The sequence below is a fragment of the Meriones unguiculatus genome, chromosome 19 (assembly GCF_030254825.1).
Source record: "Meriones unguiculatus strain TT.TT164.6M chromosome 19, Bangor_MerUng_6.1, whole genome shotgun sequence".
NCBI lineage: Eukaryota > Metazoa > Chordata > Mammalia > Rodentia > Muridae > Meriones > Meriones unguiculatus.
In genome coordinates, this window is record NC_083366.1 from 14,400,638 (window position 1) to 14,417,361 (window position 16,724).

The 16,724-nt window shown below is 43.6% G+C and overlaps 1 pseudogene; it reads left to right on the top strand.

Annotated features, from left to right (window-relative positions):
• LOC110554699 (large ribosomal subunit protein eL37-like) overlaps positions 1-16,510 on the top strand; it is a 49,727-nt pseudogene extending 33,217 nt beyond the window's left edge.
• Positions 16,511-16,724: the final 214 nt, after the last annotated feature.

Consider the following 16,724-nt stretch of genomic DNA (forward strand, 5'->3'; position numbering starts at 1 on the left):
CTGTCTTTACTGTGAGTCCTTCATTTTCAAAGTGCTAGATTCAAAGTTGTACCAACCAGTCAATTCTGCAGAAGTGATGGATCCTAGAAGGAGGGTGATTTGGTTTAGGACAGACAAAGGGTGAAAAGAAGAGTTTGCTAACATCAAAGTTCCAAGCTGACAGAGGAGAGACTTTTCTCTTAAATGCTTTTGGATAATTCGAGGTGACCAATGAAAATGAGGCCCCAGTGTGGAAGAAGGATACTGTGATGGCACCTGGCTTAGGGATCTTCCGAGAAAAGCTGTGAAATCTATTCCCTGGAAATTTCAAGCTTAATGTAGTATCTTCCAAAGATTCCCTGAAAAGTGTTGGAACTGAGCTTGGAACAGGACCAAGAATCTGGTGTCCATCAAGTCTCCAGGAACTGTCAATGCTAGCATCCCATAAGACCTGTTTACCAATCCCTTGGTCTCTCCCTGCCTCCCTCAAATTTTTCATATGACTACGTATTTTTACTCACACTTCTTACTGAGTTTTCTCCTTTCTGTAACTGTCCCTGACCCAGCTTCCATCTCAAGTCGTGATTTGGTTGTTTCCTGATGAGAATGAAACAAGGACCACATCCTGGCTTTGCTTCACTCATCTTAGCATCTGTTCTCAGGGCTGGGGGAGCAAGTGGGGTTGCACAGTGTGAAGAAGAGATCCCCGTTCTCCTCACGTGTTTCATAGTCTCTGCTGTGACTGAGGCCTGTGCCCTTTTCATTTGTAGTGGTTTGCCTTATCACAAGTAGCTTCAGCTGAACCACCAGGCAATGAAATAAAACTGTGCTAAGCTTCCATAGTTGCCCTTCTGTAGTAAAGCTCTGTTGTGACTTCAGGAGAACCATTTTTTAAATTGAAAATGAGCTTGCAAAACTCACCAAAGGGTTTACGTAGCTGAAATACAGGATTCACAATGGCCCAGGATGGTGCTGTTCATAATGCAATATACATTTTCAGTTTAAAAATTTCTGGTGGTCACATTTTCTTTTTAAAGTCAAAAGCCACGGGGGAAAACAGTGTCTTTAACAGGCTCTACCCAAAACATTGTTTCAACAGGCCATCAACATGAAAGTTACTAAGGAACAATGTGCATTTGCTGTACCCGGCTACCAGAGCCAGTGTGCTTTCATATGGATGACTTGACAGGCACATTTCAAACGCTCAATAGCCACATGTGGTGAGTGGCTTTTCATTTACACAACGTGAGCATAACATGGTTCTCCACTTTCCCTTTGCCTATTGGGCTTAAATAATTTGACTGTAAAGTTAACATGGTTTTTCCATTTTGCTTAGAATTTCGTGTTTTACAGAGATGCAAACAGAGTCAGGAGGAAAATAGGTGATGCCCCAGAACCCACAGTATCTTTTGCATTCACATCTCCTGTACCCTGGCCAGAAGCTCTTTCCAGACCTAGAATGCCTCCTTTCCCAACCCCTGGGGTGGGGGGTGACTCACAAGAGGTGCTGTCTAGACAAGGATCAGGGCAATCTTTGCCAAGGCTGCATCCTGGGCTTTGATTTGAGATAGGATCAGTCTCAAATTCTTCCTCTGACAATGAACTCACTCACTTGTTCTTTGATTCATCCAGCCAGCTGTTCATGGATTTGACAACCTGCTACCTACCAGCCAGAGGCCATGCAAATACTCCAGAGAAACTGCCCATGGAGAGACAGACAAGCATCATAGCACTCGTTGTCACGTGACACAACAGTGTGTTAAAAAGATGCCACGACAGTGTGTTTTGCGCCCCCTCCCCTACACCTTTGGTAGCTATTCAGAGAAGAGCCTTCCAGAATAACACAGATTACTGAGAACCAGGCTTCACTCATTTGTATTAGTGTAAATGCTTATCAAGCTTGCTGTAGGCACATTAGCAAACCTAGGCACAAGCAAGGGATAGTTTGCTTGTTAAAGGAGGTTGCCTTCTAAAGGGAGAAACATACTAAAACGAGTGCATTAGACCAACAGAGCCAAAAACAAACAAACAAACAAAAAAACCTGGGCCTTGGGGGCCCTGCAGAGACTGCCCCAACCAAGGACCATGCATGGAGAGGACCTAAAACCCCTGCTCAGATGTAGCCCACAGACTCAGTCTCCAAGTGGGTTCCCTAGTAAGGGAAGCAAGAGCTGTAACTTGGCATGAACTCAGTGACAGGTTCTCTGATCATCTCCCCCTGGGTGATGCAGCCTTACCAAGCCACAGGGGAAGATGATACAGCCAGTCTTGATGAGACCTGATAGGCTAGGGTCAGATAGAAGGAGAGGAGGACCTCCCTTATCAGTGGACTAGGGGAGGGACATAGGAGGAGAAGAGAGAGGGTGGGAGGGATTGGGAGGAGATGAGGGAGGGGGCCATAGCTAGGATACAAAGTGAATAAATTATAATAAGTAATAATAAAACTTTTTTAAAAAGACAAAATAAATTTAAAACTACAGGAAGTAAAAGAGATAAATGGAAAAGCAGAGAATGATGATGACTGGAGAGTTTTGTTCTTATTTTATTTTAGATAGGAATTCAGTGTAGCCCAGGCTAGCATCAAACTCACAAACCTTCTATGTTAGCCTCCTGAGTGCTGGGATTATAAGTGTGCATCATCATGTCCAGCTAGAAAGCCTTTTGATCCTGCTGTATATTAATGAGTCATTCCTGTTGTTTTACTCATAGCAGAAACAACTCTACATGAACTATGGCTTAAAGCCAGATTGATTATTTTTTTTTTCCTCACACAAACCCCCAAATGAATATTGGCTAAGCAGTCAGCAGGTGGCTCTTTGGTGGTTTTGCGTCTCTGGCCCCTCCTCCACTTGTAGCTTCACAGTATTTATTTGACATGCCATTTCCATGGTAACCATGCTCTTGAGCATCAAAGTTTTCTTTTTCAGGGAGATTAGCGAGTCTGCCAATGATGCTCATGATTTTTTGATTATCATCGTATGCCACATTTAACTAACTGTGAAGGAGGCTAGGATACAGGTCTGAGTCCAGGATGATCAGGTATGCCCAGAGAAATATGTGTTCCCAGGTAGAAGAGGATATTGCAGCATGTGTCAGGATTTTCTTCCGCTGTGTGTGGGACCCGACATTTTGTTTATCCATTCATTTTTCAAAGGCAGTTGAGTTTTTTTTTCTTTTTTTTTTCTCTCTTGGCTACCGTGAACAATGTTGTTGTTAGGAGCGCCAATATGCAGATACCTGCCCAAGAATCTACTTTCAGGTTTTGTTTTGTTGTTGTTGTTGCTATTTTGGTTATGTGCCCAGAACTGAAATCACCAGATCACATGTTTATTGTTTAAATGCTTTTGTAGAATTTGCAGAAGTATCAGCTGTTTCCCTGAATGGTTGCCCCTCTTTCATATTCTCACCAGCATTTTCTCCCAAATTTTCCATCTCACCTCAAGCGTTCATAATTTCTGGATTTTTGTTTTGTTTTGTTTTTCTGTTGCTGTTGCTTTGCCTTGGCTCAACAGTCATCTCATCACTATGAGTGCGAGGCAGCCTCCCACTGAGGTTTGGATTTACATTTCCCTAATGATTTGTACTGCCAAACACCTTTTCATACACTTATAACCATTTGTATGTTTTCCTTTGGAAATGTCTATTAAAGACCTTTACTCATTACATTTCTAAGAAGATCTTAGTATATGTATTTACATGTATAAGGTGTGTGCTTGCATGTATGAGTGCAGCTGTGCACACGCCATAGTGCTTGTGTAGAGGTCGGAGGGCAGCCTTGGGTATCTGTCCTCGCCTTCCATCGTATTTGAGGCAGACTCTTTTGGTTTTAGCTTCTGTGAATCTAAGAGTAGATAGCATGCTAGCCCCTAGAGATAGCCTCCCACCCCTAATGCCCATGCTAATAAGAGTGCTGGGTGATAGGTACAAGCCACTGTGGCCAGCTTAATATGGGTCCTGGGTTCCCAAAGCCACATCATCATGTTTGTCCAGCAAGACATGACCTCTGAGCTGTCTTCCCAGTCCTGCTTAACTGAATTTTGTGTTACGCTGTTGAGGACATTGAGACTGTGTGCTAAGTAAGCGTCAAGCCATCGTGAAGGCCAGGTAGGGGAGGGACTTGAGTCAGTTTGCAGTTACTGTGCGATTTTCTCCCTGGCCATATGATCTTGAGCCTTTCAGCACGAGGGGCAGGTGTTGATGACTTTCATGAGAATCCTTGTTCACACAGTACAAGAGTACTGAAACGGAAGGGCTGGGTTCTGATTTTTCATTTTACAAAAGGCAGCCGTGCCCTGTGTTCCTTTGTGACTGCTGTGCAGCTCCACATTTCCCACATATTAATGCTACATTGGGTTGGACAGTGGGATAAAAACAGCTGAGATCAGGTGATTCAGTCTCCAGGGCCTCTTTAGTCCCTGCGACTCTTACAGGTCTGACCAGGAAGGCCAATTAACGCAAGTGATGATATTGGTGGCTGTGAGTATGGCAGAGACATTTGCTCCTTGGGAATCTGGTGACACTGCAAATTGATTTCATGCCAGCCTGACAGAAACGGTTGGGTTGAGGTAAGAGCACAGTGCAGTGGAAGCAATGGGATGTCCCCCTCTCCTGGAACCACCCTATTTCCTCTTACATGCTTATCCCATGTGAGCCTGAATCATTACAGTCATATGCACTATACAACTCTATGCTAAATTCGATGCTAAAGTTTTGTTAGCGTGTGTGTTTCAGAGAAAGGGAATGAAGGAGAGACGGGGAGAGAGAATCAGAGGGACAGAGACAAAGAGAGACAGAGAGACAGATACTAGGAGGTGGGCACACATGGATACATTTGCATGAGAAGGGTAGACAGCAACCTCATCTCTGATTCTACAGATGCTGGCCACCCTGTATCTTTTAGATAGTGTCTCTCTCTTCTTGTTTTCCTTGGACACACTTTCTGCTACACAGCTGCATGTCTAGACATGCATTTAAGAACTCCTCAAGAAGCAGTAGGCAAGAATTTACTTCTTTAATGCTAGCAAAAGGAAAAACAACATTTCCTTTGTCGTTCAGAATTGCACAGGAAATAACATCCTTGAAGACCTATAACTTTATTCATTCAGTTCATTGAAAATACTCATTAAATAGATATGGTGATACTGTAATCCCAGCAATCAAGGTTGAGACAAGGGAATTCAATACCAAAATGGGTGCATTCAATACCAAAATGGGTACACAGCGATTCCAAGGCTGTGGGCTACACAGCAAGACCCTCTCTTTACCACTTCTGCTACTACGATACTACAGCTATTGCTGCTACTGCTACGATGACTACAACAACAATAACAACAACAACAACACACACACACACACACACACACACACACTTTTAAAAAATCTATTTATGATGCCAGAGTTTTAAAAGTTCAGTTTTCTTCCATGGGTTGGCCCACTAGCTAGAGGAGTAGGGGATATCTCTGACAGGGACTGTGTTGCCTGCTTTTTGATCACTTCCCCCTGATGGGACTGCCCTACCAGGCCACAGGGGAGGAAGATGAACTCAGTCCTCATGTGAATAGATGAGCTGGGATGTCTGGGTAGGGGGTTCCCCTATTCTGAGGAATAGGGGAAGGAGCATGCAGGAGGGAGGGTAGGGCTGGGAGGAGAGGAGGGAGGGGCCTATGAGAGAGATGTAAATTGAATTAATTAAACAACAATAACAACAACAACAATAAAACCCATTCAGTTGCTTCCCAGAGACCCACCAAAAACCTCTACACTATATTGGGGACCAGGCTTTTAACTGCTATATGAGCTTTTAGAAGACACATTTTAGATTTGAATTATTATGGAGTCCCTATAGATGTTTGAACCAGGAGGGAGAATATAGAGGGTGTAGGTGCTGGAAGGACTTTTCTGACTGATGACGGAAGTGGGAAAACCAATTAGGATGCAATTTCAAGGTAGAGAATTTGGGTGATATTTTGAAGCAAAAATAAACAGGGTTTATTTACATTCTAGAGCAGAAGCAAGAGAAAGAGGATTAAAGTATTAGTGACTCAGTATTACTATTCTATTGCTGCGAAGAGACACTATGACCAAAGCAACTTATAAAGGAAGCATTCAATTGATGGCTTGCTTACAGTTTCAGAGAGCTAGTCCATGTTCATCATGGCAGAGAGCATGGCAGTAGGCAGACACAGCATTGCTAAGAGCTTACATACTGATCAGCAGGTAGCAGGCAGAGAGAGAGAGAGAGAGAGAGAGAGAGACTGGGATTTTGAAGTCTCAAAGCCCATTGCTAGTGACATGCCTCCTCCAACTAGGCCACTCCTCCTCCAACAAGGCCACACCTCCTGATCCTTATCCAACAGTTTTACTAATTGGAGATGAAGTATTCAAGCATGAGTCTATGAGGCCATTCTCATCGAAACTACCACACCTAGTTTGGATGCCTAAGTCATTAGTCATACTAGAGTTCTAGCTGCTGCATTCAAGAGAACAATGTAATCAAAATGACAGGAAAACAGCAATACAGGACCTAGGAGAATTCCCCCATCCCCAAATCTCATCAGCACTGCTTTCTGAATTTTTATGTTTTCACCAGTCTTTAAATTCCCTACTCAGTTCCATTTGTGTGTGTGTGTGTGTGTGTGTAGACCACATGTGTATGGGACTGCCCTAGCAGGCCACAGGGGAGGAAGATGAACTTAGTCCTTATGTGAATAGATGAGCTGGGGTGTCTGGGTAGGGGGTTCCTCTATTCTGAGGAATAGGGGAAGGGGCATGCAGGAGGGAGGGTGGAACTGGGAGGAGATGAGGGAGGGGTCTCTCCTCTGTGTCCATCTCTAATCTGAAAATGAGTGTCCTCTGGTTTTACTATCACATATAAACTAGTGTGAAAGCACGGCTTTGGTGAAGGGACAAAACGCCTCAGTATACCGTCTGCTCTCCACTCAGGCTGCAGATGTCCAGGTGCTTTGGTCATACTTGGCTGACACTGAGGGAAGAATGAGTCCACCTGCAGGCATTTGACACAGTCTGTGAGCTCTGAGTCTCAGACGTTCAATGCCATTTATGCTGACACATAACAGAGCCCATATGTTCCTCTGTTATCCCCTTGAGCCCGGAATATAGTCAGGGATCGGGGAGAGACGTGCACCCAAGAAAATGCTAACGAAAATGCAGTTCCCCAGGCACCGTGTCATAGAACACTCTCCTTAGAGAGCTGTCTCTTTGTGTGAAACCCTGGTCCTTTTTCCCCCAAGTGCAGCAAAGACAATCCACCGTTTCTGCTGGTGCTGAGCCTGCGAGACTGGTGCGGACAGTGCCTCTGTGTGCATGGATTTCTAGCTGACATCTTTGATAAGCAGGAAGATCAAGTCTTTTATGGGACTACACCCTTCATTCCTGTGCTCAGGCACTATACTAGCGTGTGACGTGAGGACATGATGAAGAAATCAATCAGCAAAATGTGTTGTATATGCGTACATATAATACATAGATAGATATGGTAGGAAGTGCTGTGGGGAGAAACTGGGGAAGGTGAGCATTCCTGTGGAAAGGGCATCAAGGGCTTCTGAGAAAAGGATGGTCAGGCAAGGGCTCAGCAAGAGAAACACTGTGATCCGTATGGCTATGAGGATGAGTGATCTTCCAGACAAGTTGATCAGTAAACGCTAAAGCCCAGAGGCCGAATTCTGACAATCTAGGAGCATCCAGGAAGCCTGTTGTGGTGGAGAGAGTGTCAGGGGAAGAGAAGGCAGCTCTGGAATGTTTGACAGGGAGGGGGACCAGGGAAAGATTTGGAAGAGAGCAGCTGCAGGTCTGCCTTCACTGGAAAGCGGTCACTGCAGCCACTCTGTTTAAGATGAAAAACAAAGGAGGCTCTTGATCTGGTGGCAGCCTATGGCTGTGGTCCAGCGGGAAAGGACAGTGGATGGTTGGAAAGAGAGAAACATGCAAACACTTATTCAGGAACCACAAAAACAAGACTTTTTTTTTCCTACATAACTTTGCCTCAAAACCCTGCCTCTTTAGTACACATGTGGTTCTAGTACCACCCGAAGCCCAATGGAGGGGTCATCCTTCTACTGCTGTGCTAATGTACTCAGTTTTAAGTCTGAACACCATCAAGACCTTGTGTGCCTTGGTCCATAGAGTGTGAGTGACAGGTACCTCCCTGAGTTTAGCAGGGCTGGTGGGCATTCTGGCTGGTTAGTAGCAGGTTGAATTACTGACTCTTTCTAATCCTTGGTGGTTCTGACCTGTGAGTACCGTGGACAGGTTCCTAAGCCTGTGCATCAGCTTCTTGGAGACTAGCCTCTGTGGGATCAAGGACATCTGACCAGCCAGTTCAGGCGCTGGTTCGGAGTGGTGATGGGAGCTTATATCTCACAGACAGATATCTGGTTGGCCCAGAAGGACTCTGGTATCCTGCTCCAAAGTCCAGCTCCAGTACATTTGTTCAAGTCCAAAGACTGTTTTTGACTGTCCTGTCCCTGACAGGGATAGAGACACAGATGGTCCCACAGTTTAATCTGCTGCAATGTTTTCAAAGCTCTCTCAGCTTAGTGAGAAGCCAGACTCCTGCTTCCAGAAAAGTGTCTCCAATGTGAGAAATTTGTCATTTTGTCTCTAACTCCATGCAAAGCTTGTGTCGCGCTATAAACCCCAAGCAGAAATGGCCTTTTGGTAAATGCCAGACACTCACTGGGCTGAAATGCCTTGAATGTGTAAGAAAGGGCTAAGATTCAGTGATTTCTCATCCCTGTCCCCTCCCTAAGCCGCTGCCAATGTGACAGAACAACCCAATGACAATGAGCTAATTTGCTCCGGCTATTTTTGTGATTTATTTCCTTAGAAAAGATTGTTTGTTGTTGTGTTTTAAAGAGACTCCTGGAAGGTAACCTTCTCCATGCTGGGGCTTCGTTTCAAAGTTTAAAAATGCCAAGCCTCAATAGCTCCTGAATAACAAATGCATTTCCCCTTTTAGACAGAGATCTCATTGGGGGGTTATTTTAGACTCACTATGTCTATGAAATGACACCTGCAGCATTGTCTGTAGAGACAATGAGGGGCCGTGCTAAAAGAGGCAGTGGCACAGCCACACATGCAGTGCCGTGCCACTGTGGAAGAGGAATGAGGACACTCTCTTTTCTGACATGCTAAGGTTGGTAGAAGATCATGTTCGCGGAGAGTGTGAAAGCTCACCAGGAACATAAGGATCTAACTTTAGCAGAGGACACAGAGGGAAATAAGCATATATTCATATCTGTTTGCATATGCATCAGCTATGCATATGCTAGAAAAGACACTGATAGAAACGGTTTTTTTGGGAGCTGGGGGCTAGCCCCCTAGCTGTGAAATGTGAGTTCAGATGGGAGTTGAGCCCCCTGTCAAGAACCCAACGTGGTGCTGTGCAGGAGTAACACCAGTGTTGAAGAGGAAGAGACAGGCAGATTCCCGGGGCTCATTCACCAGTCAACACAGCCCATTTGGGACCTTGAAGTCCCAGTGAGAGACGGCCTCAAATTAAAAAAAAAAAAAAAAAAAAAAAAAAAAGGGCTGGGCTGGTGAGGCTCTTGCTGTGCAATCATGAGACCAAGGTTAAGATCTTCAGAACCCGATAGAAGCTAGGGAGGTGTGGTGGCCCAGCGTATGTAGGGGAGAAACAGGTCTCTGGACCAAGCTGGTTAACCAGAGAACCCATACTGGTGAGCTCTGGGTTACAGTGAGAAGCCCTGGCTCAGAGTACAAGGTCAAGAGTAATTAAGGATGACTCTTGACATCAATCCTGGGCTTCTACATGCATGCACATCCCCCATGAATAGCATACACATGTATGTGCACATACATGATCATGTACATACCTGCACAGACTTTCCCACTTCCATCTAAGAATGGTTCCTTTCAAGAACAATATAAAATGAATGACACCACGAATGCAGGACTCCTGGGTGTACTTCTTTCTTAGAGCTTTAATACCAGAGCCATATACATTGTTTTATTTCACAAAAATGTATTTAGAAAACAAAGACACATCCAATCATGTCTAGACCCTAGTGGTCAACTGCATGGCTTTTGGCATCAGAGAGCTGCAAAGAGTTTGTGTTGTTGTGGAGTTTTCCAACACCTTCCTGAGCTAGGCAGGGACTGAGAGGTGCTCTACAAGGAAGGATGAAGGTGAGCAGAAATGGTCCTGCAGCCTCTTGACGCCCAGCAGGGGAGAAGGCTGAGCAAACAGCTCGACAATGCCTTGTCCCAACATGAAAGGGAAACACACAGTGTCATGGAGTACAAAGGAGAAACTGCTAGCGAATGAAGCTTGAAAAGAAACAGAGGTGAAGAACTAGGAAAGAGACATGGTGTGCAGAAGCAGGAAATACCCAGAATGTGGTGAGACTTTACCACAGGGTGAACCATGAGTGACACAGGGGAAAGATATCGGTTGACGCGAGCTTGTCGAGCTGAAGACAATAGTGACAGTTAGTTCATGAAGGCCTTTTCTGGCTTGTCTGTGACAGTGTGCATTGTGCTGGCTGCCACTGTTCATTCTTTCTGCACCTGGCCTCCCACTTGCTCCACCTATAGTCCCTTGGAATAAAGACCATAAATGGCAATCTCGCTCACAAACAAATATGGACATGTGACTAAATCCTGGTCAACAGCATGTAAATGAAATTGGTATTTGCAGCTTCCAGGAACTATTCCTTAAGGGAAATATATGCCTTTCTCTCTCTGACTCTGTCTTTCTCTGTTTCTGCTTCTTTCTTTCTTTCTTTCTTTCTTTCTTTCTTTCTTTCTTTCTTTCTTTCTTTCTTTCTTTCTTTCTTTCTGTCTGTCTGTCTTTCTTTCAATTGGTTTTTCAAGACAAAGTTCCTCTGTGTAGTGTTGGCTGACTTTAAATAATTCACTCTATAAAGTGAGTTCTTTCTTTCTTTCTTTCTTTCTTTCTTTCTTTCTTTCTTTCTTTCACTTTTTCTGGTTGGAAAGAGATGAGGGTTGTGGCAGCATTTTGCACCAGATGAAAGATATCTGTAGAGTTGGGAAGAGCTATGAGTGTCTACATGGAGGTGAGTAGTTAAAGCCACTACAAGGGTTTTTGTTTATTTATTTATTTTTTTTGTTTCTTGAAGTTCTGTATTTTATTTTATTTTTTGTGGTAGGCTCCTGTCCTGTTTCTTCTTTTCTCCTTCTTCCAATGTTCATCCTGTTTGTCTTTCTAAGTGAGGATTGATTATCTTACCCAGGATCCTTCTTCTTGCTTAGCTTCTTTAGGTATACAGATTTTATTACGTTTATCCTATCTTATAGGTCTAGTATCCACTTATAAGTGAGTACATACCATGTGTGTCTTTCTGCTTCTGGGATACCTCACTCAGGATTATCTTTTCTAGATCCCACCATTTGCCTGCAAATTTCATGATTTCCATGTTTTGAATTGCTGAGTAGTATTTATTGTGTAAATGTTCCACAATTTCTGTATCCATTCCTCCATTGAGGGAAATCTGGGTTGTTTCCAGGTTCTGGCTATTACGAATAAAGCTGCTATGAACATGGTTGAGCAAATGTCCTTGTTGTGTACTTGAGCATCTTTGGATATATGCATAGGAGTGGAATAGCTGGATCTAGAGGAAGCACTATTCCTAATTGTCTGAGAAAGGACCAGATTGATTTCCAAAGTGGTTGTACAAGTTTACATTCCTATCAGCAATGGAGGAAGAGGAGGGTTCCCCTTTCTTCACATCCTCTTCAGCATGTATTGTTGCTTGAGTTTTTTATTTCAGCCATCCTGATGGGTATAATGTGAAATCTCAGGGTCATTTTGATTTGCATCTCCCTGATGGCTAAGGACTTTGAGCATTTCTTTAAGTGTTTCTCTGCCATTCTATATTCCGCTACAGAGAATTCTCTGTTTAGCTTCATACCCCATTTTTAAATTGGATTACTTGATTTGTTGCTTTTTAACTTCTTGAGTTCTTTATATATTCTGGATATCAGCCCTCTGTCAGATAGAGGGTTGGTGAAGATCTTTTCCCAGTCTGTAGGCTGTCATTTTGTTCCGACGACAGTGTCTTTTGCTTGAAGTTCTATGTTTAAATACCCACTGTATATTAACCTTTAGTGGCTTAGGACTACACTTTATAATATCATTGTATGTTGTATAGCAATGCTTTGGGCAATGAAAGGCCATATATACTATGGTGGTCCATGATGGAACAGAGAAATTCCTCCTTTCATTTAGTCATATATGGCCATCATGGTGCCCCTGCTCAGGTGTTTGTAGTAATGCTCGTATATGGAGCCATAGAAAAGTACAGTATATACAAGAGTACCCTGTTCATAATTATAATCAACAACCAGGCTACTGGCTTATGCATTACCTACAGTGAAGTTTTTCATTGTTTCAGAATGTGCTCTATTTATTTATTCTAAAACTTCACAGGTTGGACAGCTATCTCAGCAGTTTGGAGAACTTGTGCTCTCACAAAGGACCTCAGCTTGGGTCCTAGCACAGACGTGCTGGCTCACAACTATCTATATCTCTAGTTCTAGGCAATCTGATGCCCTCTTCTGGCCTCTGTAGGCACTGTATATGTTGCACAAAGCAAACATATACACCTTAAAAAGTGAACTATACATCAGGTTCAGGAAAGACCTTTAGGATGAAATTCAAAGTAGGGCATTGTTATCATAGATGACAGCTTCACACATTAAGTTGTTACTCCCAAAGACCTTCCAGAATTGTGAGACATGGAGATGAAGACCATAGTATTGATTCTGACTCTTGTTGAGGTAGGCTAAAGAGTGTGTTTGTGTCTAACTTTTTAACAAGAGTGATAGCAACAAAATAGTTGGAAAAGTAAAAAAAAAAGTAGTAAAAAAACCTTAAAGAGTAAGGATGTAAAGTGATTTTTGTGTGTGAGAGAGAGGGAAGGAGAGAGAGGGAGAGAGAGAGAAGAGACAGGGTCAAACCAATGAGCTTTCACATAATAGGCAAGCAGGGAGATATTATTTTTACAGCTGTACAAAATGTTTTTTAAGTATTATCACTAGACTCAGTTTTCCACAAAGAAATATCCGTAAAGTAACATGTTGCAGTAAGTTAAGGCTAGTTTATCACTGAGTAAAGAAAAGAAATGAAGTAACTTCAGTGCAGCCAAAACAGAGACATAAATCTGCATTAGTCACATATGTCCTCGGCCTTCACAATCACTTTTCATCAGTCACTTTTATACAGAGCGACTTCTGGTCCTGTGGGCCAAGATGAACCATTTTTTTTAAATCTTTATACCTTTATTTTAGTTGTACCTTTCTTATGTTTAGCTACTTCTAGATTTTCAAATATTTCTGGTATTGTTGCCGATACTATTCATTTTGTCAATGGTCTGTATGGGCTTGCCACCTGGAAGCTATGGGTTTTACTACAGCCTGGACAGGGTAAAGCCTTTAGATCTCTGTAAGCAGTCCATGTTCACAGGCAAAATCATCTACTGACTCATTCCTCAGAAAGGTCTCTGAGTGATACATGACTGACTATAGAGTCACCTTCCATTTAATACTGCTGCTAGACTAGGAATGCTTACTCTGCCCTATATTTCCAGCTTGAAGAATACCTTTGAATGAATATTTCCTTATTCATTTCATTTATGTGTTTTCTGAACACATAAAAACCACCTCTTAAAAATATGGCCTTCAGTGAGCTAAAAGGAGGACCCTGGGTAAGCTGATTAATCCTCACTCAGGCAACTGGGGGGACGGACATTGGAAGAAGGAGAAAACAGGAAACTGGACAGGAGCCTACCACTGAGGGCCTCTGAAAGACTCTACCTAGCATTGTATCAAAGCAGATGCTGAGACTCATAAACTTTGGGCAGAGTGCAGGGAATCTTAGGAAAGAAGGGGGAGATAGTAAGACCTGGAGAGAATAGGAGCTCCACAAGGAGAGCAACAGAACCAAAATATCTGGGCCCAGGGGTCTTTTCTGAGACTGACTCTCCAACCAAGGACTATTCATGGAGATAACCTAGAACCCCTGTTCAGATTTAGCCCATGGCAGCTCAGTATCCAAGTGGGAGGTGGGAGGGGACTACAGCTGGGATACAAAGTGAATAAACTGTAATTGATATAAAAACAAAAAATTTAATTAAAAAATGGCCTTCAATACCAAGTTGCAAGGATTTGAATCCAGCCTGTCACTTTCCAGCTACGGGGCTTCAGATAAAACTGTACATTCTCAGTCAGCCCCCTTTCCCTTTTCTTCCTTGGTCTGTCTGTTATATTCATCTCTGTCTCTGTCTGTCTGTCTTCTCTCTGCCATCCTTCCCATTTCAGTATTGACAGAACCTCACTAACCAGCCCAGGCAGGCCCTGATCTCATGACTCTTGTAATACCACTTCCCCAACCCCTGCCAATTGCTGGGATTCCAGGCATGAGATGTCAGGTTGTGTGCTCCACTCTAAAGTGAAGAAACAAATCGTTTTTCCTTCCCAGCATTATTGAGAGAATCAACAGATAAAGACACATGAAGGGCAATTAGCGGGGTGCTTAATAACAGCCTGATAAATATGCACTGCTAGTCAGTTCCCAGTCTGCTCATGTTTCCCGGTTTTGAGGGTCTCTGAGCTCATTTCAAATATAATCTCATCAATATACATGAAGCTCCCTAACACACGTCACAGCAGTCAATAGTATATATATCCTCACTATTTATAGGTACGGAGAAGTGGAACTGTTTCTCACAACGTCTGAACATAGGAGGGGGCATAATACATGTAGTGCATTGTGTTGGCTGTTCAGAGAATTAGAAAGGATTTCTGCAGCTATTATCTGACAGGCAGGTGGACTGGGCTGCCCCTCCCCCTTGTTTCTATCTGAGTCTACTGAATGATAGAAGCGTCCCTAGGAGGTGAGATGAAAGGGCTTTCCCACCAACTGCCACCTTCTTCTTCTTCTTCTTCTTCTTCTTCTTCTTCTTCTTCTTCTTCTTCTTCTTCTTCTTCTTCTTCATCATCATCATCATCATCATCATCATCATCAAACAAGAGCTATCCCTGTCCCCAACACTGTGTAATAAATGGGGAGCAGGGTTCCTCTGGGCATCTAGTCTCTTGACAAGAAGAATGAGTTGGGAATGGGGTACTCAGTGAGGCTGCTTCTGTGTCACTCTCCTGTAGCCGACATGTGGGACTTAGGAAGAGTGTGGTGGTTTGACTAGGAATGGCCCCCATACACATGTGTTTGAATGCTTGGCCCACGGTGGGTGGCACTGGTAGGAGATGTGGCCTTGTTGGAGGAAGCGTGTCACTGTGGGGGTTGGCTCTAAGGTTTTATAGAACCAAGAACCTCCTGCTGGCTGCCTTTGGATTAAGACCTAGAACCCCCAGCTCCTCCAGCACATGTCTGCCTGCACACTGCCATAATTCCCGCCTTGATGACAATGGACTAAACCTCTGAAACTTTAAGCCAGCCCCAATTAAATGTCATCCTTTGTAAGAGTTGCCTTGGTCATGGTGTCTCTTCACAGCAATGGAAACCTTAACTAAGACAAATAGGTTTTCAGTTAGCTTACACTAATAGGCTCTGTTCTACCACTGAGGGAAATCAAGGCAGGAGCTCAAGCAGGAACTGAAGCAGAGACCACAAAGGGATGCTGCTTCCTGTCTCTCTCTCCCACATGCTTACCAGTTCATGACTAGCTAGCTTTCTTACTCAATCTAGGACTAACTGCTTATGGGTGCCTCCATTGGCTAGACACTCTCCCTCCCATATATCAACATTTGTCAAGACAGTTCCCCAGAGACATGGTTACAGACCAGTCTGATAAGGGCAATTTTCCAGTTGTGACTTCCTCTTCCCAGATGACTCATGAAGTGTTCACCTGTTTTTTTTTGTTTTTTTTTTTTTGGTACAAATATACTGGTTGTTGTAGAATTTCTATTGCTGGAACAAAAAAAAAAAAAAGCAAGACAGGAGGAAAGGGTTTATTCAACTTATACTTCTACAGCACTGCTTATCACTGAAGGATGTCAGGGCAGGGACTCAAACAGAGCAGGAATCTGGCATCAGGAACCACTGCAGAAGCCATGGAGGGGCGCTGCTTACCAGTTTGCTCCCCATGGCTTCTCAGCCCACTTTCTTATAGACCAAGGACTGCCATTCCAAGGATAGCACCATCCACAAGGGGCTGGATCCTCCCCCATCAATCACTAATTAAGAAAATGGAGAAGCAAGACGACGGAAGGAACGTCATCCTTTAGAAAGCATCGTAATAAGAAGCACGTGTTGTGCCACTGCTGTGGCTCTATGGCCTACCGCCTGCAGAAGTCAACCTGTGGCAAATGTGGCTACCCTGACAAACACAAGAGAAAGTGTAACTGGAGTGCCAAGGCTAAGAAATGAAACACTACCAGGAACAGGCAGATAAGGAACCTAAAAATTGTCTACTGCAGCTTCAGACATGGATTCTGTGAAGGAACAACAGCTAAACCCAAGAGGGCAGCTGTTTCAGCATCGGTTCATCTTGAGGATTTTAGTCAGTCGTAAAATAGATGCTCTGGCTTCAAAAAGAAAAGGGAAAAAAAGAAAAAAGAAAAGAAAATGGCCTACGGTTGGATCTTATGCAAGCATTTTCTCAGTTGAGGTTATCTCCATTCAGATAACTCTAACTGTGTCAAGCTGACATGAAACTAGTCCACACAGTGGTGATGGCTGTCCTGGCAGCAGAGAAGGAAGGGGAGTAGAGATGTCAGAACTGGAT